This window comes from Watersipora subatra, chromosome 5 (assembly GCF_963576615.1).
Source record: "Watersipora subatra chromosome 5, tzWatSuba1.1, whole genome shotgun sequence".
Classification (NCBI taxonomy): domain Eukaryota; kingdom Metazoa; phylum Bryozoa; class Gymnolaemata; order Cheilostomatida; family Watersiporidae; genus Watersipora; species Watersipora subatra.
In genome coordinates this window covers 41,398,676-41,425,379 of record NC_088712.1, presented here as the reverse complement: position 1 = coordinate 41,425,379, position 26,704 = coordinate 41,398,676, and the positions used below count along the sequence as shown (strand labels likewise).

The 26,704-nt window shown below is 33.9% G+C and overlaps 1 long non-coding RNA gene across 3 annotated transcripts; it reads right to left on the bottom strand.

Annotated features, from left to right (window-relative positions):
* Positions 1 to 1,718: 1,718 nt before the first annotated feature.
* On the bottom strand, positions 1,719 to 23,022 carry LOC137396686 (uncharacterized). 3 transcript variants are annotated; one of them, XR_010978587.1, is made up of 7 exons: positions 22,872 to 23,022; positions 21,404 to 21,460; positions 19,593 to 19,649; positions 17,442 to 17,574; positions 11,467 to 11,580; positions 5,840 to 5,977; positions 1,719 to 2,428 (listed from the first exon to the last, which is right to left on the bottom strand). It is a non-coding gene; the product is annotated as an uncharacterized lncRNA (long non-coding RNA). The 3 variants fall into 3 exon arrangements; XR_010978586.1 differs by lacking the exon at positions 19,593 to 19,649; XR_010978588.1 differs by lacking the exons at positions 19,593 to 19,649; positions 21,404 to 21,460.
* Between the last annotated feature and the right edge of the window lie 3,682 nt (positions 23,023 to 26,704).

Below are 26,704 nucleotides of genomic sequence, written 5' to 3'. Positions count from 1 at the left end.
ACAAGTATGTGAAAGGCCACGTTTGGGCAAAACCTCAGTCGGTACTTCTTGTCGATTCAGCTAGAAAACGTTTTTAACGGGTTCCCTAAAAACTATAGTGATTGGGAGGCAAAGGCCCTTAACCGGAAAGAGCTAATGAAAAACGTGGCAAAAAAACTAATATAAATTTACTAAAACGATAAAACTTAGTTTTAAATGTGTGTTTAGTAAGCTAAAAAAATCCAAGGTTGTTTCAAAGTTTTTATTAAGCGAAGAAACATATAGGTTTAAGGGACTGTCAAGAGAGAGTTGTTTTGTTATCATACTAATTTTTTGATTTAATAATTTATAATTAAATGATTTTCGAAGCAGTAATAATAATATGAAATGAATTGTTTTTGTGGGTTCCCCTTGAGTGTTATATTACAATGAGTCTATGGTTTTATGTGTAATGGTTAGCCTCTGGACCTTGAGTTCAACATCTCAAGACATATTTTGATTGCAGGCAAAGTGGCACTTCTGCCCCACAAAAATTCAAACTGTTGCTATAAAGCAAAATTGAAATAACAAATCAATCAATGGAGATGTATATATATATATATATATATATATATATATATATATATATATATATATCAATCTAATTTGACTATATATATATATATATATATATATATATATATATATATATATATAGTCAAATTAGATTGAATAGGAGGCCACTTTGGAAAATATATCCACGATATAGGGCTTTCGGATAATAGGAGGCTTCTGATAGGAGGCTTCGCTAGAAACATGCTTAAACAACTCTACTCGTCATGCTGATCGCATACGTATCTATTTTACATTTTGCATAAATTTTGCCGGAGAGTTCAACATTTTGAAAAATTTTGCAGGTTAGGAGGCTCTGTAGTTTGAAATGGAGGACCTCCCATTAGCGTAAAATTTGAAAATTTTTATACAAAATTCTGAGTTGTCTTCTCTTTTGCAAGAGAGGTTATCTTCTCATTAAATTCAGGGCCTCCTATTATGTTTTTATATCTTGAATTAGATAGTCCTAGTTCCAAGCTCTACTTCTTTTCTTTTTATATAAATTTAGCTAACTATGATATTTAGTTTGGTTCTTTTTACTTGTAATGAACCTTTATTGCATCATTTAATTTTCTATCAATTGGTTAAAAAGGCGAACTAATCCCTGAAACCCCATTTCAGGGATTTTGTCAACAGAAACTAAGAAAACCGATTTGCAGGCACATCTGTGTGTGCTTTGATCTAAAGTTTATCATACATATTATTCATAAAATTGAAAACTTATGCTTTCCCTTAATAGCTTGTTAGTGGGCATGCATGGCAAAAACAAGCACTTTGTCCATTTAAAAAAAGTTGTAATAAGTTGCAATAAAAGCTAGGATGGTATTGACATCAAGTAATTGGTATTGAAACCATCCTAGTTGTCAAATAGAAAACTTTTAAAACGTATATTAATTAAAACAGTGCATACATTCATGCTGCCAAATATGCCTGGTAAAGTCAGAGACACCCAATTTTTAAAACATAAATGTCAAACATGGGAGATTTGCATACCTGTGGCCACATTTATTACTTATACAATTCGATTTAGTCAAGTCATTGCTACTGAGGCAAAACTGGGAAATATAGCATATGTGGGGCCCTTTGGATTATAAAAGGTTTCAGATAAGAGCTTTCAATGAAACCATGCAGTAACATTGAACACACTGTGCAGATGTCATGCATGTATATCTAACTCGCATTTATCAACATTGGTCAGCATATTTCTTTAAAAAAAGCCCAAACTTACTCAAAAGGAAAAAAAATTGACTCTTTAAGCAACCCCGTCAAGGAGTTGAGTTTACAGAAAAGGAAAGCTCAATATAAGTACGTCAAACAAATTGCTCAAGTGAGTGCAACGGTGACAAATAAAATATTCTTAAAACACAATGAGTTTGTATAAATCTAAAAGTCTTTAGTGCAAATGGAGCAACCTATCAAAAGCAGGCCAAACAGCTGTTACATTACCAAAAGATTAAAAATCAAAGCATTCACAAGAATACCGTAAAACATTTATCAACAAAAGTGGACTATTTTATTTCTGTCAAATAAAGCTGTAGAGCTTCAAAACACTGAGCTCTATAATTGTCTTGCAAATTGTGTGACCATCTCCTGGCACCTCGAGTATAATGTGTGAAGTTGTGGTAGCTGTAACTAATGGCTCTGCACAACGTTTAAAATATGATTTTAGCTAGAGATCTTAAAAGCGATTCGCAAGAGAACTTTGCTGATTGTAGACACGCCCAGCTACAGAAAGAACTTTAAGGTTGGATGTCATTCCAGTCACTGGATGCCTTTTTGGAAATTGAACATCAACTTGTTGTTTGAAGGTTAGGCAATCTAGACCACTTTGCCTCCACTGGTAAATATGCTGCTCTACCTGCAAAGAAACCAGTTATTAACCTGTTAGTATAGTTAAAAATTAGGAGAATGTTGAACACTACTCATTTTACAGACTTTCCCAAGATATCAAACCAGCTTTAAAACAATACTGACTAAAAAGTGTGCTCCATCATGTTGTTTTAGAACGCTTAGGAGATTGGCCAGAAACTTGAAGAGTAGGCTTTTGCAGCTAGCTATATTGGTGGCTGTACTAAATGTAGGTCACACAGAAGATGCTTTCCTACTGAAACTCTGCATAATTATGTTTGCCCTAAAGAGATTGCAGTTCTCACTATGTTGATGTTTTGCCTAAAAAAAAATTAACCTAGTAAGCCTTAAAAAATTATTGTTTCGATGTTGTTAACACAAGTTAACTCAATAAAAGTAAAAAACAACAAACATTATCATTAATGCTTTCTTTTAAGCTAAAGCTTTTTTGTCAAACTATTAGGTAAGAATGGTATCTTTTAAATATAAAATGTAATGAATAGTTGGGTTAAGAAAAGCTTTATTTTACAAACTAATAATTACAGCGTTTCCATTCCTCTTATTTCTAAGCAAAATGCACCAAAATCTACAAAATTTTACACATTCAGCCTGTACTGTGATGAGAACCGTGTCTGTCCATATAAAGCCAGCGTTAGATAATGGAAAAATATTGCATCCCGCTGGATTTGAACTTGCAACATTTACCTTGCTAGACTGACACTACAAAAACTATGCTAATTAACCTTGTAATAATTTGCAATATTTGAATGCATAATTATTGCAACTGATAATCTTTTACAGCACTCTACACTGCCAGGGTATTTGTTGGTACAAGCCAAGTTGATTCAAAACTTCTTAAGCTGAGTAAAATTCCTAACTGTCTACACGGTCAATTTTTTCCATGCACAGATTGACTATGAATTGTATAAAAGTCCCTTTTCATTCAGTTGGCCTTTAACACTGTAAGGTTTATGTGTATGAATATGCCTTTCACTGCAATGCATACGTGTACAAATTAAGCATAGGGTTACTGCCAGGTTACTCCGCAAAGCAGAGTTGTCCTCTCGTGCACTCCAAACAAATCCTAAATATTTAGGATTATACATTAATCATTAATTATATAGACATTATTGAAATTCTTTAGATAGTTTAGAAGTTTCCATTAAAACAGATTTTCAGCTTTTGTTTACACCATTTAGTCTCTGCTTATATGATAAAGCTACTCTTTGCCATTAGCATGTCTGTGCAAATGCGCTCGTTTATAACAGTTCATCTTCGTAGACTATTTGAGATGACCAAAATAAATTCTAGCTCAGCAAAAAATTTAACTCTGATGCTCATATCAACTGATTTGACAATTAAAAAACATTCAGTTTTGAAGGTAGTAAACATGAATTTGGAGATCAAACAGAAGGTGAGGTGAATAAAAGCCACAAGAGACAGACTGCTACTTGTTGCGGCTAGCTAACAAAATAAAATCAGTGTCTGTATGACTTATCATTTATCCATCGTCAGGAAGAGCTTGGGAGCAAGATAGATTTTGATGAGACTAGATATCATGACATTCAGCTTGGTATACAGACGGTCCCCAACCTACGAACGAGTTACGTTCCGAACAATTGTTTGTACAGTGAATTTGTTCGTAAGTTGCTTCAGTGCTATATTTTGTATTATAACTTATGCTTAAGGCCTACATGTATATAAGTATATTGAAGGTTTATATTAGTATGTTTAAGGCTTGTATAAGTAACCTGTAAATTGGTTTGTACTGAAAAAAACTTTTTAATAAAATGGAGAGAATACTGTGGTGGACGCCGGGCCATGACACAGCATTTCTTATTGATCGTATGTGTTGTCCTTTTTTATTATATCATTGTTTCACTCGTTATGCTATTGTTATATCTGATATCATGGTATAACACTATCATTTATCGTCACTTTTATTGTTGTCATACCAACTCGCTAGCGGTCCTATTTATTCACCTTGTTAGCCGGTGTTCTCACCGTTTGCCGTTAGGACGGAACAGTTGATATTACTAAATATAACGGAGCGCTCTCATTTATTTGAGCAGAGCAGATAGATGTACGCTCCTCGAATAGTGAAATTACCTTCGCTAATAAAAAAGCTGAATGGGACTACACACACTCTCTTCTTTTTATTTATTAGTCTAGATCGTGCCAAGTAAAGGTCGGCAAACTCCTTTACAATACATACAGGAAAAATAAAAAAAGTTCTTTGCGCACTGGAGATACGTTCACGCACTTATGCACTGCAACGAACTGGGCAGAGGAAGGTGGATGCTGGGTGATGCTTCTATGTAGCGCCTCTTTCTGCCGCTAATAAGTCGGTAATACCGTCGGTATAATCGATGAATATACGCGCAGACCTGTTCGTATGTACCGTTGTTTGTAACTCGAATGTTCGTAAGTAGGAAACCATCTGTATTAACACTCCAAAGCTTTCACTGATAGATCCCCTTCAAATATTTCTGATTTCTTGCGAGGCGAATCATTTTACATATTTTTGACAAAAATGACAATCTCTAATGACAAACTAGTTTAACAATGTATTGGTATCTATAATAGCGAACCCTATGCATCTTATCATTGCTCAAGTTTGGCAAGAATGTAAGCGATATTTTTAAGGACAACTATGAAAATTTTGTTAATAATTTTGGGAACTTTCACCAACTTGACACTTTACCCTATATGGCATTACTTATGTTGGTCAAACAAAAGCTTTACATAAATTCTTTACATTGAGAGGAATTTGCGTTATAATAGGTATAGGCCTACATGTACATTATAGCAAAATTTGCTGTACAGCTATTGCAACCAGATAAAAATCTGACCTATGCCCATACTACAAAAAATTCATAATTTGAGTTAAAATACTTGGATTTAAGTTAGAATATGACCTAAAAGTCAATGAAAGGAACTTAAGTTTACTTTTCACATAGGAAACAAATACATTATGCTTATGAAACAATGCAAGTGTTTTGGCCTTAAAGTTTGGCTTATTTATGTATAAACTTAAAAACATTACTTTTTATTTTGTGGGTTTTCACTGTCCACAAAAGACCCTGGTCCCCGTTTATCCCGAAAATTGAATGGTGACTGCAGAAAACAGCTATGACAGGCCGAACAGGATTTGGAACAAAAGGTACATTTCTCACAAACAGAGATTGTAAATGGTACAAAAATGCAAGTTAAGCAATACGAGTGTCATTCAGAGTTAAAAAAAGCTATAGCTTGTTGCATATTATTAGATACATCGTCCAAATACATATTATCAAAATTTTCGGACTAGCACAAAATTTTTCATCTCAATATTTGTAAAATACATCTAAAAAAATATTGTTTTTCACCAAGGTTCATTCTATGTCACTCAATATTTTGGTGTTTTGACACCCTAATTTACCTTCACTAAGTTCCTTTGTCCGCTCTCCTCTGACCAGAAACCTCCCCAAATATGTAAGCTTTTGTAACCTTGAATCGCCAATTCTTTAGATAACTTGTCTAGCACCAGAGTCGGTGCAGAACATGTTATAGCAACACCCTGCAATTAGTAATAACAAAATAGAAATATCACATTTTTTGAATGAATGATTTTCCGATTTAAATTAAACTCTTTTCATAGCTAATCAATTGAAAGCTCATTGCTTGCTGCAAAAAAAGGAAAAAACTGAGAAAGCAGAAGTGCATCTGATATTTTAGCTTATGACTCTCAATCCCAGCTTTGATATTTGTCACCATTGTGATTTGTAGGCAATAGAAGAACGCGAGTTAAGCAATGTAAAAACTTATTCATATCCTATTAAAAAAAAGGACTTCAAATATTGAAGTGGTATTTCAAAAGCAATTACTCATTCGTAAAATTCATAGTCAGTAGTCTGACCCTGATCTGGACTTGGCTTTTAGATATTATTGCAAAGTAAAGTTTAGAGCTGGTCACCATAGGTTTTAACTGTGAGTTTCAGTTCCTATCCCAGACACTATGCTTACATATAGTCTGTACAAGTGCTATCGTCAGTGGACAGGCAACCAGAATGCAAGAACATGACAACTATAAACATGCAAGGGTGAATAGGAGCTGTATATACCAATAGTCCAATTTGTAAAACGGAAAAACTAGTAAATGACATTCAACTAAATTGTTGTTGATGACAGCTCTGCACAAGCTTCAGCTAAACATTCACAGATAATAATTACATAAGAAAATACACAAACTAAAAAGCAATAATACTTAGTCAATACTAAGAATGATTACGAAGTTTAAGAATATTAATCAAAATTACGTACAGTGGCACTCGCATACCGTTGTTGCTTGAAAGGTATGTTTCCAAAAGAAAATCTTGTCATTTTTCTAAAAGATTACTAATGCTTAAAGGTTGACATGCAACAAAATTCACGCTACAGTTATTTGGTATCAAAAGATTCACCATGTCTTACTCTGTTGTGTTGCATGTGCAATATATGTAGAAATGTGATAACATGCTCTTAAAAGCTCAAAAGCGAAAAGTTAATCGCCGCCATCACGAAATTGCCGAAGATTAGAATCCCGTTCCAAAAATGGGTCAAATGGAACGTAGCTTGACAAGATGGCTTCTGTTTACACTTTCATGCAACCTCATTCATTCAAATATTTTCACAATTACGCTTCACGCATTCAATGAAACGATGTCTATTGTCCTCAAGCATCTGTTTCCTCATCACTGTATTGATGTCACTTTGAGCACTGATATCTCAAAACCTACCGTAAAAAATGGTTTAATTTTTAACCTTAGCTCGAAGGAATGCATATCATCATCTGATAAGCATGACAAACCTGTTGGTCACCTGTGATAGTCAAAAAATGCTGCGAAAATTATGCGCGCTGTTTGGCAAGAAGCATGGGTCACATGATCAGATTGCGACTAGACGATTAGATCAACCCAAAACAAAATTGTAAACTAGCGAGCATCTATATTTGGTAAGAGCTCTTTGGCGAAACCCAAAGTTTATGTCATAAACTAGTGCTACAAGAAGTTTTATATTGAGCCTTTTACGGAACTTACAATTCATGTGAGAAGATCACGTGTCAAAACAATAACCAAATCATTTTACTATGTCAGAGAAATGAATTGATTCCAATCTACGGCGGTTTCGGGATCGCGGAGATTAACTGTTTCTTTTTTAGCTTTTAAGAGCTTGTAATCACAGTTCTCCATATTTTGCACCCACAACACAGCAGAGTAAGCCATGGTGAATCTTTTGATACCAAATAACCGTAATGAAATTTTGTTGCAAGTCAACCTTCAACAAGCAAAATGATAACAAGCTCCAGTACCATGCATTGACAACTTAGGCAGCTAAGTCGTACATGCAAATTAGATGAGTATTTTACGGTATTTTGGAAAGGCCAATAATTAACCAATATTTGAGTTTTCATCAGATTAAAGTACATTTAATGGGCCATTTTAGCAGCGCAAAGAAAGCACATTTCTGATGACCATTTGCACCAATTTAGGGCAGGTAGTAGGAGTGAAACAAATTGGTTCGACTTATTTCAGTCAAAAATGGATACAAGTATTAGCCAAATGAAAGTTTGTTACGGAAAGTTCTATCATAAGAACATAATTTGAAATAAATTATATAATAAACTCCTTGCAGTTGCTTCATTTTGTCCTGCAAACACATTAAAATCTGTAATAGAAAACAAGACACCTATACAAAATCAAAACTGGTAGTTAATTTCTGTTAGTGATGACATATTTTTTATTGTAGTTCTACAATAGCACTATAAGTTCCAAACAGTGCATTAACTATTAATATGTGTCATGATCACAGAATTCATGGTAAGTCGGGATTACAAGATTTAGCAAACAAAATTTTGATTCTAGCCTAATTACAGCAGATTATATGGTCAAAAAACTGAAGCACGTTTACCATTAGTGCAAAAACATAGTTCCAAGAAAACTGGTATTAAAGTTTGAGAAACGAAAACCAATGTAAAGTTTTGTTTACATTTCAAAACGACATAGCAACCAATATCAAGATATTGTGATATTGATCTAGATTTCTGTACTTGGATCCAAAAAACTATGCTGAATTTAAAAATCTAAACAGATTTTAGCTGGTTGTCAAAGAAATAGCTGTATATTTATAAGAAGGTGTATTACTTATTTTTGCAGATATTAAAAACAGCTTGATTGTATCGCGATATTGGGCACAGCCAAATCATCAACCAAATCTTTAGAAAATTAACAACAGTAACATATTGCACACCATCGGTCACTATATACTTCGACCTTGCAAACTCGAATAATTATTCTCATAACTAAATCTGATTATAATTTCATAAAAATTGAATAATTATTCTTATTATTAAATATTGTAGTAATCTTGTAAGAATCGTTAGGAAAATATCACCACAACTCCCTTTACTTTCACTGCTTTTGACATCAGTTAGAATACCAAAGTACTCATTACAAGCGTCCAAAATGTCAAAGTTACCTTTAAAATCGGCAAAAAAGAAACAATTATTTTTAGCGGACACCATTTTTCAGTACTTCTTGTTTAGCATAGCAACGGTTTTAAGTTTTTTTTCGATGGTAAAATACTTTTATTGGCTAAACTGACTTCAGATTCAGAAAAATCACTCTTTGATTGGTCCAGACCTACAGGTTACAAAATTTGTTACCAATATTATAAGTTCAGTTGGTGCAACTTCAAAGTCGAATAACTCAACTTCGTGATTTGCGACTTAACCATGGTTTCTGTGACCGCAACCCATATGATCTACCTGCTGATAACTTCAACTCCTTTACTACCAAATGGATCTCTCTACCGCGACATAAGTGTTTCGTGAAACTTAATTTCTAGAAGAGTGTATAAATGGTTATAACTTTACACCCCAATTGTTTATTAAAAATATTTTTATAGCAAGTTTGTCAGCATAAGTTTTTAAGTTAGTTCATGCCCCCAAAAATATTACAAACGAGTTGTCGAGTGAGAGGGACCATTTTTCGTCCATTTTGAAATTACTGTGAGGTAAGCACAAAACTCTAGTCGGATGATTTATGAATATTATTAGTTTACATGTTAATTAATCTGATGAACATAATTACTCTCATTAGTACTATTGCTCAATAAAGTTGCTCAGTCTATAGATCTGAAGTTAGTAACCATTTATGGCTATATTGCTTCTGAAATTACTGGTCATCAGTAAGAAGATTTCATAAAACAAGTTTTTGCAAAGCAAAACTATGCTCAGGTTGTAAACGCATTCTTATTTGCTCAACATATGCAAATAATAGCTTTTTTCAATCAGGTATAGATGTAATAAGATAATTTACTAATTAATCAGTAATCGGAAACAATTTGTACAAAAGCTTGCTAAAGCCGCATCATGCAGCACTTGGCCATACAGAAACACATTGCCAAACGAGCTGTACTATTGGTAGTTTAAGAATTCACACTGAAACAGCTTCAACATAAAATTAAGACATAAGAAATCAGTGCAAAAACTGCTTCGTATTACATTTACTTCATGCCTTGTTGTAATTGAGCATCATACTGCGTGCACAATTAGGAAAAATGGCTGCAAGATCAAAATTTACCAAGTCTTTAATTTGTTAATGAAGCCGTGATAAAAAACAATTTAGACAATTTATGCAGAACTTAAATGCAACTGCATTTCATCAGCATTTTTATAAGCAGGCTTAGTGTAAAAAAAACAGAGTAAGAGCCATACTACAAGTTCATGAAGTTCTGAACAAATTGTTACTTTACCCTTCAATATGTTGTAAAATGCTAAGACAAGGTTAAAAAATTATTGATGCTGTTGGAAGAGAGAACGTTTCAAATGCCTCTAGATTTCATAAAAACAGCTAAAAATGATGGCCAGGGTTCTTGAGGACACTTTTATTTGTATGAAAGATTGGTAGATAGAACATTATTACACAAACAGACAATTCCAGAATTAAAGCGCAAACATTGTGGCCATAAAGGGTAAATAAAAATTGTTTCAAAGTAAAAGCCAAAAGGCTATTGTGCCTGGTAGTGGTAGCATCATTACCATATCATTTTTCTATTGAATAACGTAATACACTTTTTATTAGAATAGAACAGACTTTGGTACATTAATTTGTCCTACATGTGATGGCTCTTATTAAAGACCTAATTTTCACCAATGAAGTGTGCCCTCAGATTAAGATGACCTTATTTATGAACCACACCGCCTATCAGAGTTTTTTAACATACACATTAATCAGCAGAAGGTTTTACGCCTAATGTTACCGACAAAAAATCTAAAAAGTGTGTTGCAGTATGAGCTTGGTCAGGTTCTCATCCTCTTTTGCTGATACAATAGGTAGCAATCAGTAGTCCATTTTCCAAAGGTTTATTTATTGCCCATTTCTAAAACCTTGGTAGCTGTAAAGGTCTAACACAGCTGTTCATTGCAATAATAAACTGTAAAAACAAAAATAATGATTCTCAAAAAACTTTGGTCGCTGTTGGCTGTTAACATGTTTTCTATTAGTTAGATGCAGGATGGCGATTGGTTTTTTCCTATTAGGTACACATATGACCGGCTAACTAATTGCCTACTCACTAATAAGAAATGTTTTGTACAAAGATTTTTTAGCGCATTGCTCTTGGTTATAAGCGTACATTGTGCTGAGCTGCACTGCGCAGCCTGTTGTACGCACTCAGTTAATGGACTAGACCAAAATCTGATTGTGTTTTAGACTTTTTCCATTCGGAAAACCCAGGCTACACTCATTAAGAAATACATTCAATCTTTAAAAAATGGTTAATATTTTAATACTTTGATATTGTATTTGTACAATTTAAATATCAATTGTACATGCCACTCCATACATGGTTATTTTGCTTCATAACTATAGTTTTACTGTTTTTGCGGATTGTCAGTGCTATAGTATTTTAGTGTAGCCAACTACCCAATGAAATGACTGCAGTCTCCAGAGCTCACTTTAGTCATCAAAGCCCAATTTAATTATCAGAAGATTAGGACTACAAAAAGTAGAGGACTCATCAACTTACCCTTCAGTTTTTCAAAACACTTGTAGGCCAATATGATTAGTTCTGTGAGAACATGATTAAAGAACAATAGTTCTGCGTGGTGAGCTCATCTTCGTTCTCCAGATTAAACAACTTCTACAAAAGAACAAAGATTTTAACATTGTATAAAAAAATAAGTTGATGAGGACTTTATGCACAGAGTCTCTGACCACCTTCAATTTGGTATTGGAAAAAATGTTGAAACTGAGCTACCGTTAAACCTATATTTGAATGCACCTTGATTTGATTGGCACCGCTATTTGGGACCACATCAGGAGATTGCTTTGAAAATCGAGCGCCATCTTTTTAATGAACGCCAACTCTATTTGAGGAGGTAAGTTACCTTATCAGTATATGTATAGGTTTAGGTATATTCGCCTTTTGTGAAAATATAGCAAGGAGCTTTTAAGGTCCAAACACACTAGGCGATTTTATTGCAAGCGTCATGAGGGCGAAGATATCGCTGGTGCGTGCATAAACACACTTGAGCGATTTACTAGCAAATGATATAATGGGCACGCTCACAAACTGCCAATAAAAATCCGTATCATTAGTTTTTTCGGAGTTGTTGATAAATTTAGGCCAGTCAAAATGTCGTCTAGGCTACAACATAAACAACCTCCACATTTGTTATTAAACCTATCTCCCTTTCAAAGAGTGTACACTGCCTACACTACAAGAAGACAAAAGAAAAACGATTCTTGTATTTTTAGCTGTATTTTTTTTACAATTTTTTATACATATTTTATTTTGTAGTGGTTTTTCATATTTAATATATTAAATATTTACCATTCTCAAAATGGTCAACCGGCGCAACGATTGACTCCGGATGTTGGTTTTCAACTCGGATTTTTTTTAATTTTGTTATGATGGACAGAACTGGGAGTGCTATTATTAAATTCATGAACATTTGAGTGTTCGTTCTGAAGATGTTTCGTAACAAAATAGAAAATTGGAGCTGATGTACGTTGTTGAACATCGGTAAGAAATAATTACCCGCCGTAAAATTACATTCTGGTAAGAACTAACCAATCGAAATGCATCTCGTTAGCAATAAAGTTGTGTAGAGAAATTCTAGCTTTATCGCTCTGCATGAACACGCCGAGTGAATTTTAACGCAGATTAGCTCTAACGCAATATCGCTCTAAATATCGCCTAATTTGTTTTCACCTTAAGAGAATGCTTCAGCGATAACACTTGTTCTATTGAGTCAAATATGCTACAAAGCAAAAAATTACTCTGAATTTGTTGTCGGGGTTTTATAAAAACACCATTATCAGCTTTTTAAATGTCTTAACCGCCAGTACATCAGCAGTCATAATTAAACATTGTCCCAAAAACAAGCGAGCGGCCTCAAACTGCCTAAAATATCGTACTAATCAAACATTCCATGTTAAAGAATAGAGAAAGCATAATATTATTATGCTTTATTAGTTATCTTGAGGTGTTGACTGATGTTCTAAAAAAGGAATCAAGGAGATTGACCCCCTAGAAGCTGAGATATAGACAGCCAAACACAGGTCTACCTAATAAAGAATCAGAGGAAAACCCTTCGAAAATCCCGAAAACTGTGACGTATAAAATCGACTTAATGGTCATGAGCCGGAGTTGCGCACCCTTACCGCCGTTATGTATAAGGATTGTTTTGGCTACGAGATGTGAAACGCTTCTCGCGATAGTAAATAATTTACATACTAGCTCTGGTTTCTCAGGAAAATCATCCAAACATTGTGTGGTAAAGGCATTTGCCCACAACCCCTCGCCATGATTTTTTAAAGCAGAAGAGCAGATTTTGACTATTGTGCTTCAAATTTTAACTCGATCTCCACGGATATGCTCCGAAGATCATCTGTTCAACGAACGGCGCGTGTATAGTCTATATGCGATATCCGCGATTGCAGTTTGTTTAGAATAAGAAATAGGAATGGGACTTTTTGTTCCTTCATCATTTTTCTACTGTGTATCTACTGCAGCATTCAGTTGATTTTCATGATTATCGTCACTATTAACAGACTGGAAGTTCACTACAGCCATAATCTTAAAAAGACTAACTTGACCGTGCTGCTCTTGCTATAAGAAAAGAAAACGATAACTTTTGCTTTGATTTTTCTATTGATCTATTATCTTATCTATGATTATTTTTTATGATTTATATAATATTCATAATGCATATTATACAAAATAATAATATAACTGCGTATAGAATAAATGATGTAACTAATATAATTTGTAGAAAATTCCAAATGATAACCGAGATTGATGATTGATTATATTTATTAGCTATAGCTATAGTTAAAAAATCTGAACAACGCTAAAGATGAGTCTGGATATGGAAGCTAAGTAGGAGAACAACAAGACTGAGCTGAACTAGCAAGATAGCGAAATGTTGCGAAATAATAGATGCGTGTAATTATTTTATGCTAAAACTAATCTACACGTCAGAGGGACTGGTTCGGAATTCTAGGAGCGATGATTGTTAGGCCCAATTTGATTGTTCTATACTTCCAGGGATTAAACCAATTAAAACGCCGTGATTGTTATAGGAGAGCGCATTAGTTGGCTTAATTGACCAATGGCACACAAGTCGATTTCATTCGTCATATATTGATGATTACCAAAACACTTTTGTTTTTTGGTAGACCTGTGTTTGGCTGGCTATATCTCAGCTTCTGGTTGGTCAATCTCCTTAATTCTTTTTTTAGAACATCAGTCAACACCTCAAGATAAATAATAAAGCATAATAATATTATGTTTTCTCTATTCTTTAAGTGGAAAGAAAATGGGATAAACTACAGCATTGAAATTAAAGCACTCTCACACTCACTTCATGAATAGTTCTGTCAAAATCTTTACTGATAACTCAGCTTGCACTTTTATTCCATAAGTGCCAGAGTCACATCTAGAAGCAATAGGTCGGCTTTGCGCTAGAGGACAAGCAAGGCTAAAAGTGATAAAAATTAGATAATACACAATAAACTTTCAAGTTCAATTAGTGATGAGGGAGCAAAAGTATCCTATATGGGAGCTATTGCACACTTTAAACATGATATTTGTACCTCACAAACTCACATGGTCTTTTAGAGTAAAGTAGATGCTCCTATAACGTATACCTACTATAGCATAAATTCTAGAAAAAGTCGGGCAATTTTGTGAAGTTTTTGCTTCGTACCGCGTAAAAATCTCCATATAACTTAAAGTGTATCATCGGGCGAGTTCTAAAGTTTGATTTGAGTGTTAGTCTGTCTCGCCACACCTGCGAGAAAAGAAAGCGACATACAGCGGTGTCAGAAAGTATTTGTCCACCTCAAACCTCACTGCCCATTTTAGGTAAATTTGTTGTAGTAGTCATGTAGAGGGATTGAACCCTGACAAACCATGCATCATTTAAAAGTAAATTAACATTAGATCTTGTTGACACCATCAGTAATAAAATTACGGTTAATCAGGGATCAATAATCATTTTTAGGCCAATCAATGTGAATCAGTGCTTATTAACTCATTTTCAAACGCAATATGACATTATTAGTTTTCAAGTGGAATATTATCACAACAATAGAGATCATGTTGGACAGCATGTGCAGCAAAGGTTTACAGTTTTGCTTGTTAAAAGAGGAACAGCTAGAGATCCCAGAATTCATACCAGCGTCAACATCAACCATGGATAAGAAATGTGTCAACGACCTCATCATTCGCCTGCATACGATGGGCAATCTGAGCAATAGAAAAATAGCGAAGAAGCTTAGAGTATTTCAATCTAAAGAAAATTAAGTGGTAAAGAAATGAATGCAGCATCAAACCACCAAAGATCTACCACGATCAAGGCGTTTGAAAAAACCAGCTGTCCAACATGATTGCTGGTTTCAGATTATGAACACTCTAGCGCTCGTGAGGCTTGTTCACAGCATGCCTAAGGCTGCAGAATGGTTATAGTCTGCAAAGGCTACCAGATAAAATATTAAAATGCAAAACAACCCCAATGGCTTTTTTCTGGGCCCATAACAGTACAAGACCGTTATTTTCAATTTAGAAAATAATTAAAGAAGAGATAATAACGAAATTTGCGATGACATATTTTCAGGTATGCAGTGTGAATTAGTAGGCAGCGGTTGATACAATAGAAGATATTTGGCAATTTTAAAATCTAGTTATTTCTATTTTTCAGCTCATTAGGATTGTTTTGATACAGGGTTTTATGTATGCAGTGCAAAATATTTCCAAATTATGATGAATTTATTGCAGTGCTACACTTACTTAAACAGGCAGACAAAGATTTTTTCCCAACACTGTACATAAAGCATTATACATATAATACATACAATTTCCATAACATTCTGACTCTTGTGATAATTTGTCTGAAGTGACAACGGAATAGAAAATAGGTACATATAGCAGTGCAATTGTTGATAAATACTTTAAGGCTATTGGTCGGTGCATCTGAATGTCACGAGTTGGAGTTGCAATCTTGAGCTCTTAAGAACGAATAGATGACGAAAAGGTACTATCGCTTTTTTATAGTGAAACTATTTTTTCTTAGTCAATTGTTGTAAGTCGCTGTCGCGTCAAACTATGCGCTCTTCATCAAATTATTGTCAAATTACCACAATCATGGTCTATTAAACCAATGAGGTTGATCATGAAAAGTTGTCAATGAAAACCAATAATACAGTTAAGGCACCGCCAATACATTCAAAAGAATGTAAGTCGGATTCTCACATGAGTGAGTTTGGAAAGGTCCTGAAATGGTTTAGACAATTTACATGTATGTTAACATTCTTATAATGAAAAATCCTAATCATGTAAACGTTCCTAGAACTGATCATCTCATTTTAGCAGCGCCTACTGTACAGTCATGTCTGATATGAGAGCAAAATGCATTCTGGGACAAAAGCTCGCAAGTTAATTTTCTTAAAGTCCTATCTCAAAAATGTTTTTTATATAAATTAACTAAAGATAAATTATTGTGTTGCCATCCTCTAAAAAACTACCAATAAGAGATATTACAATGAAAAAATACATGATTTTATCTATTCATGCTCTATACCCATGCCCCCAAGGCTACAAATACCTATGTAAAGGTTATGGTCTGCATTAAAATGTAGCAGTATTATGCACAACATAATTTTGAGTAGTGGCAGTATGCAGCAGTCCATACAGTAGCATACCGTATGGAGTTCTTACCTTTCAGAGAATCATAGCACTAATGATTGTGAGAGAGAGACCTGATGCAACACGCTTGGTACGCTACACTTTTGTGGCATCGCATAAAAAAACTTAAAGTATAAATTTAATATAACTGAATTCAGTTTAATAAAAAATTCTTGAAAAAAATGTTCTGATCTTATATTAGAGCTAATTCTATTTTTTCTTCATTTTAATTTTTAAATCATCTCTTCCTGGCTGGAAACTTCTCGATTTGCTTATACTCTCATTTCCAGCCAAACTTTTTAAAACAAATCTGAAGCAGACCTGACGGGAAAACCAAGTGATGTAGTTTCCGTAACTGGCCTTTCGCATCTTTGGGCATTTAGTGATACATCAAAAACCACCTTGCAAGCTCGCATCTCTAATTTTCTAGAATTTCACGGCGAAAGTGGGTAGTGAGATAGTGAACGGTACAGAATTTGTGTAAACATAAATTGCTTGAATTCTTAAATCTATTCATTGGTTATTGTTATATATATATATATATATATATATATATATATATATATATATATATATATATATATCAATATATTTATTTTGAAGGTTTGGGGTAGACTGACACAATCTTCTGAAGAATCAATTGATTTCCTATAGCCGGTTTGGGTATTGACTCGTGTTCGCTTCAAATTCTGTATCATTTACGATTTTGCTACCCATGAAAGTTTATTATAAGTTATGACTAATGTGTTGAGAGTATATGGGAGGTCATTAAGTACAAAGCCCATCAAGTCAAGTAGTCAATGATGACTTACCAGCTGTTCAAAATTAGGTTGGGTACGTGTCTAATGACAGGGAAGAAGCGTTCAACTGACATTTATGATCTACTCATCGCCAAAATCTTCCGGAAGACAATGCAAGGAAGAGGACCTTGATGACCGCCCAGGCCTATATAGATGAAAGAACGGTTTGTATGTCAATGAATTTGATATAGAAATACATAAAGCGCTGGTCAAATGAAAAGCAATACACGAGATGTTATGGATGAATAGCTATGCAAATGGCTTTGTACTAACCCTTGGTATGAAATATTACCCAAGCCTGTGTCATTAGACAGCAACCACATTTGCTAGTTAAAGCTCTAATTTTCAAATAAATTAGACAGTGCTATGTAAATACATGTAAGATTATATCATAGTTGTTAAATATAAATACAAACTTGTAAAAATCCATGATACGAAACCGAGTTTTAACCCGTTGATCCTTGCTCGATCTAATCAATGCGTGTCAGTAAACCTAGACAATATGTCCAGCAATCCGAAGTTATTAATTTTTTACCAAATATATCTAAACGTGCTAAAAATGCAATGATATTTGGTGAAACAGCAGTACAAAAAGTCGGACAACCTACAGCAGATGTCATCAAACAGAAAAAAACAGTATGTCACCATTATTCGGGCTAAAACTATAAAAGTTCGCACGATTTTAAACACTCATTAAACATTTACAGATAATATTCATCCATAGCACGCTCATCATCTTTTCATGACTCAAAATATACTGGAAATTTATATTTATTATCATAAAATTCCACATTTGTATCACAGTCATTTATGACCTACCAACGAATGAGTCATATTGATTGTTTCGCGATATCATTCTAATAAAATGTGTTATTATAATGAAAGAAGTAGATAAAGATAAGTGAAAAATGTTACAAATGGAAATGAAATTTAGAATCTAACATCCTGCGCAAGAATTAATTTTATTAGTTTTTGCTGTTGCTTAAAAACATATTTTGTAAACAGAACCATATGGAAGCCTGTATTCCACCATTAAGGTTTCTGCCACAGCCTACGCAATTCCGTAATACCAGCTGTGAGGGTTCAGAGGGCTAACATTGATGAGATACTGCATTATTTACTGTTTTGGTTAGTATTGTTCCTTATACCTAAATTGTAAAAACAAATGAAAAATAATTTTCTTTTGTTTTGCAGGTACAACTACAAAAACATTGACAACAAGCGTGATAATCTCAAATCAGAAGATTGGAGACTAAAATTATAAAAACACTACACCATTCTACATCATTTTAATTGAACAAGTTGAACTGACTGAAACATGCTACATCTCCGGTGTTTTTTTTTGTAAAACCTAACTTAATACATGACACCAGCATAGTCAGTGTGATATTTAAATGCAACTATAATTATTTCCCGAGTTGCATTAGTCCATAGCAAGCATAGTTGCTGAATATTGCACATATTTCAAGTGGAGTAAACCCAGCACTTATACATTCTGCTCAAAGAGTTCTTGTGCCAAATCTCAAACTCAGCAGTCAAAATTCTAGCCAACAAGATAAAAATACTCAAACTTTTAAATATCAAGATTTGAGAGAATATAATTCCCGAATTTCCAGTGAGTATAATACTACTTTTTACTAACAAAAGTCAACCAAAATACCATGAGAACAGTAATACACAGTGTGGGTAAGGTTAGTCGGCTAGGCTATTAAAACTAGATGAAATCATAATTGTTATATACAGGGTTTAGCTTTATAAGAGGGTCAGTATGGTGTAATCTCAAGAGTTCAAAACTTTCAAGTTGGAAACATTGGAAAACATTGAAATCAATGTTCAGAGGCTAAGCATGACACTAAACCACAAAAATGTTCATTTTAATGTCATGACCAGAGCTATATTGATTGCTAATTATGATTTTTGTTATGTGGGCCTACAGAAAAAGCTATCTTAAATAGTACTCCACCCTTTCCTATTATAATTAGTTAAAACAATATGATTTTTAAATTTCTTGTTGGCATGAGTAACAGTAACAAAATAACAAGAAAAGAGGGCGTTCAGCTAAAGACTAAGACACAGTTGTTATCAAAATTATAGACCATATAGTTAAACCCTGAAAATAAAATTGAAAAAGGAGTCACACTGTTTTATCTTGTCAGTACGTACCTGCAACCAAAAGCAAGTCAGGCATCATAGCCTCATTACGAAACACGATTGCAGAATCTACAGAAAAAAAAGACAATTGATGGTGAGCATGCATTCATGTTGACCAAGATAAGTTAGACAGTACATCACAAGTTAGACAAAGACACACGAGTAACACATGTAAACAAGTGCCAGCGAGGTGTTGACAGTGGCTGATGGGATTAGCCATTTCTCTGAACTAAACAATCACCAGCCACGCTATTACATAATGCCATACACTCAGCTATACACAAATGGATGTTTAAATAATGCTAGCTACTGGATTATGACCTTCAGTTCTTGAACTGGGTAATGTCTGGCTCTGAAAGCTAAAGCTTGCAAGATACAAAAGGTGTCCCACAGCACATTGGAGAACTATCAAGCAAATTTAGTCATTGATTTTGCTAATGCTGCACACAAATTTGTTGCTAACTAGCATATTAATGTGTATACAGAGAGCTTAATTATTTTGCATGTATCTGTATCATGGTTCAAAAGCTAAGCTTGCTGAAAAATTATTTAGTAATTCATATCTACCAAAGCATTATGAATTATAGCAACTCTCGACTACTGCCAATCGCTTGACATTTCTACAGTTTCTTCGGCTTTTATGACTACAGAGGTTTTCTTGGTTTGCGATTAGGTCATCTGGAGTGTTCTTGTCCCTGCATACACATATATCTTTTTTGATCACTCAAACCTTATCTCTATCTCTTCTTCGAGTACATAGAACAATTTTAGTATTGTTCAATATATATACTTAAATTGTAATTTTACAGGTGAAAATAACTTTTTATCATTTTGCAGGTAGAACTACAAAAACATTGGCGACAAGCGTCAGAATCTCAAATAAGAAGAATGGAGACTAAAATTATAAAAACACTACACGACTCCATGTCATATTTAATTGTACTAGTAGAACTGACTGAAACATGCTATATCTATGGTGTTGTATGTGTACAACCTAAATTATTACAAGACACCAGCTTAGTCATCATGATATTGAAATGCAATTATAATTATTTCCATAGTTGCATTAGTTCGTAGCAAGCCTGGTTGTTGAATATCACACATCTTTCAGTCCCAGTAAACCCAGCATTAATCCATTCTGTTCAAATAATTCAAGCGCCAAATCTCACACGCAGCAGTCTAAATTCTAGCTAACAAGATAAAAATACTCAAACTTTCTAATTACAAGATTTGAGAGAAGATAACCCCATGAATTTTCAGTGAGTTTCACTGCTAGTGCCAAACCCTAATTTGTACTAACAAGAATCAGCCACAATACAATCAGGACAGTACTACACAGTGTGGGTAAGGTTAGTCGGCTAGGCTATTAAGAACTAGATGAAATCATATTTGTTATAGACAGGGTTAAGCTTTATAAGAGGGTCAGTATGGTGTAATCTCAAGAGTTCAAAACTTTCAAGTTAGATACATTGGATAACATTGAAATCAATGTTCAGAGGCTAAGCATGACACTAAACCACAAAAATGTTCATTTTAATGTCATGACCAGAGCTATATTGATTGCTAATTATGATTTTTGTAATGTGGGTCTACAGAAAAACGCTATCTTAAATAGTACTCCACCCTTTCCTATTATAATTAGTTAAAACAATATGATTTTTAAATTTCTTGTTGGCATGAGTAACAGTAACAAAATAACAAGAAAAGAGGGCGTTCAGCTAAAGACTAAGTCACAGTTGTTATCAAAATTATAGACCATATAATTAAACCCTGAAAATAAAATTGAAAAAAGAGTCACACTGTTTTATCTTGTCAGTACATACCTGCAACCAAAAGCAAGTCAGGCATCATAGCATCATTACGAAACACGATTGCAGAATCTACAGAAAAAAAAGACAATTGATGGTGACCATGCATTCATGTTGACCAAGATAAGTTAGACAGTACATCACAAGTTAGACAAAGACACACGAGTAACGCATGTAAACAAGTGCCAGCGCGGTGTTGACAGTGGCTGATGGGATTAGCCATTTCTCTGAACTAAACAATCACCAGCCACGCTATTACATAATGCCATACACTCAGCTATACACAAATGGATGTTTAAATAATGCTAGCTACTAGATTATGACCTTCAGTTCTTGAACTGGGTAATGTCTGGCTCTGAAAGCTAAAGCTCACAAGAGACAAAAAGTGTCCTGCAGCACACTGGAAAACTATAAAGCTAATTTTAGCCATTGATTTTGCTAATGCTACACACAAATTTGTTGCTAACTAGCATATTAATGTGTATACAGAGAGCTTAATTATTTTGCATGTATCTGTATCATGGTTGATTAGCCAATCAAAAAAATGTTCAAAAGCTAAGCTTATGGCAAAATAGTCATTTTCTCTTAAGTAATATTTGCAACTGGGAATATTAATAATATCATTCAACAATATAAACATCCATGGTAAAAGATTTTTCTCATGTCATGCGTATCTAATATCCTTCACAAAGCCTTGTTAGCAAAACTGATGCTACATGTAGCTCTAGCATTATACAATGTTGCTCATTTTACATCCATTTTTCGTCCTAAATTTCTATACTGAAAAATGAACTACTGCTAACTTTTGCCTTGCAATGGAAGCTTTGATAAGCATATGGTACGGAAATAATTTTTGTATGAATATTACAATATAAATTATATACCATTTCACTATTCAGTTCTTAAACATCCTTCTGTAAACCATATTATTGAAACAGTTGCTGTACATTTTTGAATCCCTTGAAATCTTTAAAAAGTTGAAAAACTTATCATTCGCGACCTTGAAGCTTTAATGTAAAGCATGCATCTAGCAACCAGTTAGCAAGACAACATTTTTCTGTAATCCATATCTACGGAAACATTACCAAGGATAGCGACTCTCAATTCTTGCAAATCACTTGACATTTCTACAGTTATCTTCAGCTTTTAAAACTACATATGTTGTCTTGGCCTGCGCGGTCAGGTGGGTTTTTGTACCTGCATATTTTTTGCTCCCTATAACTTTATATCTAAGCATTCATAACAGCCTTTCTCTTCTTTGATTTTCTGCTTTTCAGTTGTTATACGACTAACACATATATAAAGTCAGAATGACTGCGTTAAAAACATGAATATGAAATAAATGTTAGGCTACAATCATTCAGGCTTCTAATAAAAGTCCTAATTTTTTGTTACTTTGGATGAGTGACAACCATAAATTCTTTAGTTCAATGTAATCTCCAAAGTACATGGTAAGCCAGAGCTAAAGCATAAGCACACATACCTGCTACCTCCACTATCTGTCCTATTTCTTAAATAGAGTTTTAGCCTATCCTTGTTCGTCTAAATCAGAAACTAAAGCTAAAAGCCTGACTGTAACGAGATGGAATGAGTTAGATTTACAGCCTTACTTAGGCCTGGTTCGAACCAATATGGCATCTAAGACACGTGTGACAGAGTACCTGTTATGCAAGCGATCGCTCATGGACTACAAGCTCAGAGTGCGCGACTATTATGTCCTACAGAAAGAAATGTCGTCATTTGCGCAATTAAATTAATTTGATGCCCATACGCAGCTACACAATTTGTTTGCTTTCCTGCTGTTGGATACATAATGAGTCGAGATTACGCAGCTGTCCCCAGGTCTGAACCCGGCCTCACCTTAGCATGCGCAGACAAAGGAGTGCCACACTGATAATTTCAAAATAAGATAAACTTCACTACAGGATTTGTAAATTTTTGATGGTTTTAATTTATACGCTACCACGTGCACAATAATATATATATATATATATATATATACAATATATCATTATATTTTTAAAACAATAACTGCAAGAGACTTGCCAAATCATTAGTTCAAAAGGCAATGATGAAAGCGGGGATGAATTTGAGCACAAATTTAAAAAACAATATTTGCATAGTGCATAAAATGCTTTAGAAAAAAATTCATTTGAAGCATATAGGTGCCTTTTAATGCTTTTTAAATGCTTTCTGGAAGGCTCACCTATCTGGTATGTCTATGAAATTTATTTTAAGACTGCAGGGCTTTCTGCAATGCTTTAAAACAGTATACCTTTCACAAGCTATCGGCATGCTTAATCCATCATGGCTAACTGATTGTCAATGACAGTAGTTTAAAAACACTGCTACATTAGGCGGCAGTAAAAACTTTTGTTAAATCTTTTCTTTTTCAGTTTAATATATTTGATATCTGAGTAAATACAAGATCTTTAAAATTTATTGAAAGCCTTTTACTAAAAGCATTGGAGTAAGTAAGAACGTCAAAGTTCAGAGTGACAGTTAAATGGCATTGCCTTAATTAGTGTGTCTCTATCAAAGCCGGGCACTGCTACACTTTTGCTGTGTCATTTGCTGTTAATTTCTCTCATCCTTTGTCCAGCTGGAGACACTCCATAGGTATTACGTAATTACTCTCGCATTGAGGGTCTGCTGCGCCAAATTGGACATTCACTGATCCCCATAGCTCGTTGCTCTGGCAGTGATTATTTCTAATCACAATTATTCTAAACATAGATGTTTGGATTCATCAAATTGAAAAACATTTAAAATCCCTAATTGGAAATTATGCAACTCCTATTAAAACATACATGATAATAATTGAAAACTACCTTATGATGGAACAATCTTCTGCCAACACAATCTGTTTGAACTATTATAGCAATAACAAGTAACAGTTATTAGCGGAGAACATTGGCTAAGAGAACATTTCAGGGGTTGATGTAGATCTGGCCATCCATAGGAGCTTATTTGAGAATTGAACAATGAACCACAGTTTGAATGCCAGGAGTTCTAATTGAACAGGCAACGGCTGTCTAAAAAGATAATGAAACTTATGAAAGGTTGGGAAATTAAAAAGGAGCCTAGCTTAATCATTCTCCAAGTTTGTGATGACAGCTCACACCTAGAAAACAGAAGAACATTGTTTGGTTTAATCCAAACTTGTAAATACTAATGATTGGATCCGATAAGCGCCCCTAGCCCACATAGGTTGCTGTTTTTTTAGGTTTGGCTAACAGCTGAAGCCAAATAAGTAACTAATGTATTATTATTGTACCAGAAAATCTGGCCAATATCTTATTGTTAGGTTATATAACATCTATAATAGATGTTATATATATCTATTATAGATGTTATATAACTCAATTATAAGATATTGGCCAAATTTTATGGCAAAAATTTCATTAAGAGTTGAAAAACATGTTTTCTTGAGTTGTTTGTGATAGATAGCCAAGCTACTTAATTGCAACGCAAATAAATGGCATTTTGTGCATTTCAAAAGCATAGTAGCAAGAGCTAATGCTTTCACTTCTACATATACAGTTAGGTAGTTGGTATAATGAATCAATTCGGGAGTGGCTACCGGTTTCTGTCTAGATTGCGTAATAGCAAATGTGCTGAGGTTCTACCGTTCTGCTATGTCATACTCTGAACGTTTGCTGAGCCCTATAGTTTGTTGTTGATCTGTATTTCATTTTCATAACAATAATTTTATGAACCTATAACTCTGGAATATTTGATATAAAAAAATTTCATAAAAGGCTTTTATAAATAGACTTGGAAACAATATTTCAGTTTGTTTTTATAACTTTTTTGTGCATTGATAAAGCGATGTAAAGTACAATCACTACAAAGCTAAAACAATCCTCCTCAATATTTCTTACTCTTTAAAAATATTACTTTCACTACCATCAGAGTCAGTGCTGCTATTTTTTGTCGGTTTAATGAAAAAAAAGTAAATCTGAATTAGCTATAATATCATCAACACAAGTAATTATCTGTTGTCTAATGTAAGTTATGTATCTTGGTCTACTAAAATTCACTAAATGCCTCTCATCTTCAGCTCTGTTGTGATACTCTCCTTTACTGTTAAAGCATACATAGCTCACTGACTCCAGCAAAACAATGCTACTAGCATAACTCATCAACGACAAAAACAGATACAAAAACCACAGCATAATTGCTTTATAATAGCATACCATAACATACCTTAGGCAAGACTAACTAATGACGAAAAACATCATGAATACTTTAACAGATGATTGAATGTGAGCCAGTGCTAAAACTAATATTAATGACATATTTAATGACAGACTTAATCCTACTCTGCTTATGATAGGTAATCCAATTCACATGTATCTCGGAAGGTTCTTACATAAAACTTACACAATAATGTTGGTTTTTTCGGTTGGAAATGTCCAAACAAAAATTTAAAATTACCTTGTGATTCAATGCTAATTTTATACAACAGATTTTGGACAACATTGTCAATACCATAAAAGTCCTAAATATCATTGGTTATGTTGTCAACGGATAATAAAATCAGGCTACTACGCAATTACTGGGAAGTTCGCGAAAATGCGCAGTCGACCATATATTTCACATAAATGAGCATAAGGCAGTGAAAGCGTATACGACACTGTATATTGTTAGTCATATGTATATTTAGTGATCGAATCTTAGGAAAACCAGAAACATGAGTGTACCAGGACCTTTGAAATTGAAATTGAAAATTGGAAATTGAAATCCATTGAAAACTACCAACTAAAAATGTATAATGGTAAAAATTAGATTTAAAAAAAAACAAAACACCAAAGGTAATATCAATTAGCTACCTATAGGAAGTGCGACTTTGGCTTTTCCAATCGTTGAAAGAATATACAGTAGGCCTACATTACGAGCTCCTGCAGCATAAATAATCTTTTCCAGTGAAGTTTACAATATATTGATTGTACAATATAAGAACAGTAAAATACATGTGAATTGCACAACCCATTCAAAGACCTTTCCAAACTGACCTTTCGGGCATACAAAGAGGAAAAACTTGACGTAATTTTTTTTAAATATGTGGGGTGTACTGTAACTGCAGTAATATTAGGGTGCATTGACAACTTTTCTCTGTTTTTGATCAACCTCATTTGTTTTTTACCATTTTTCAGTACTTCCACAATAACTTGGGGAGCGTACATCTTTGACGTTCATTTACAACGATTTACTAATTTTTCTAAACAGCAATGTATAATCTGCAAAGGAAAACTAATAACAAATATTTTATGTCTACAAGGAAACAAAACAACAAAATATTTTACAAAAGCT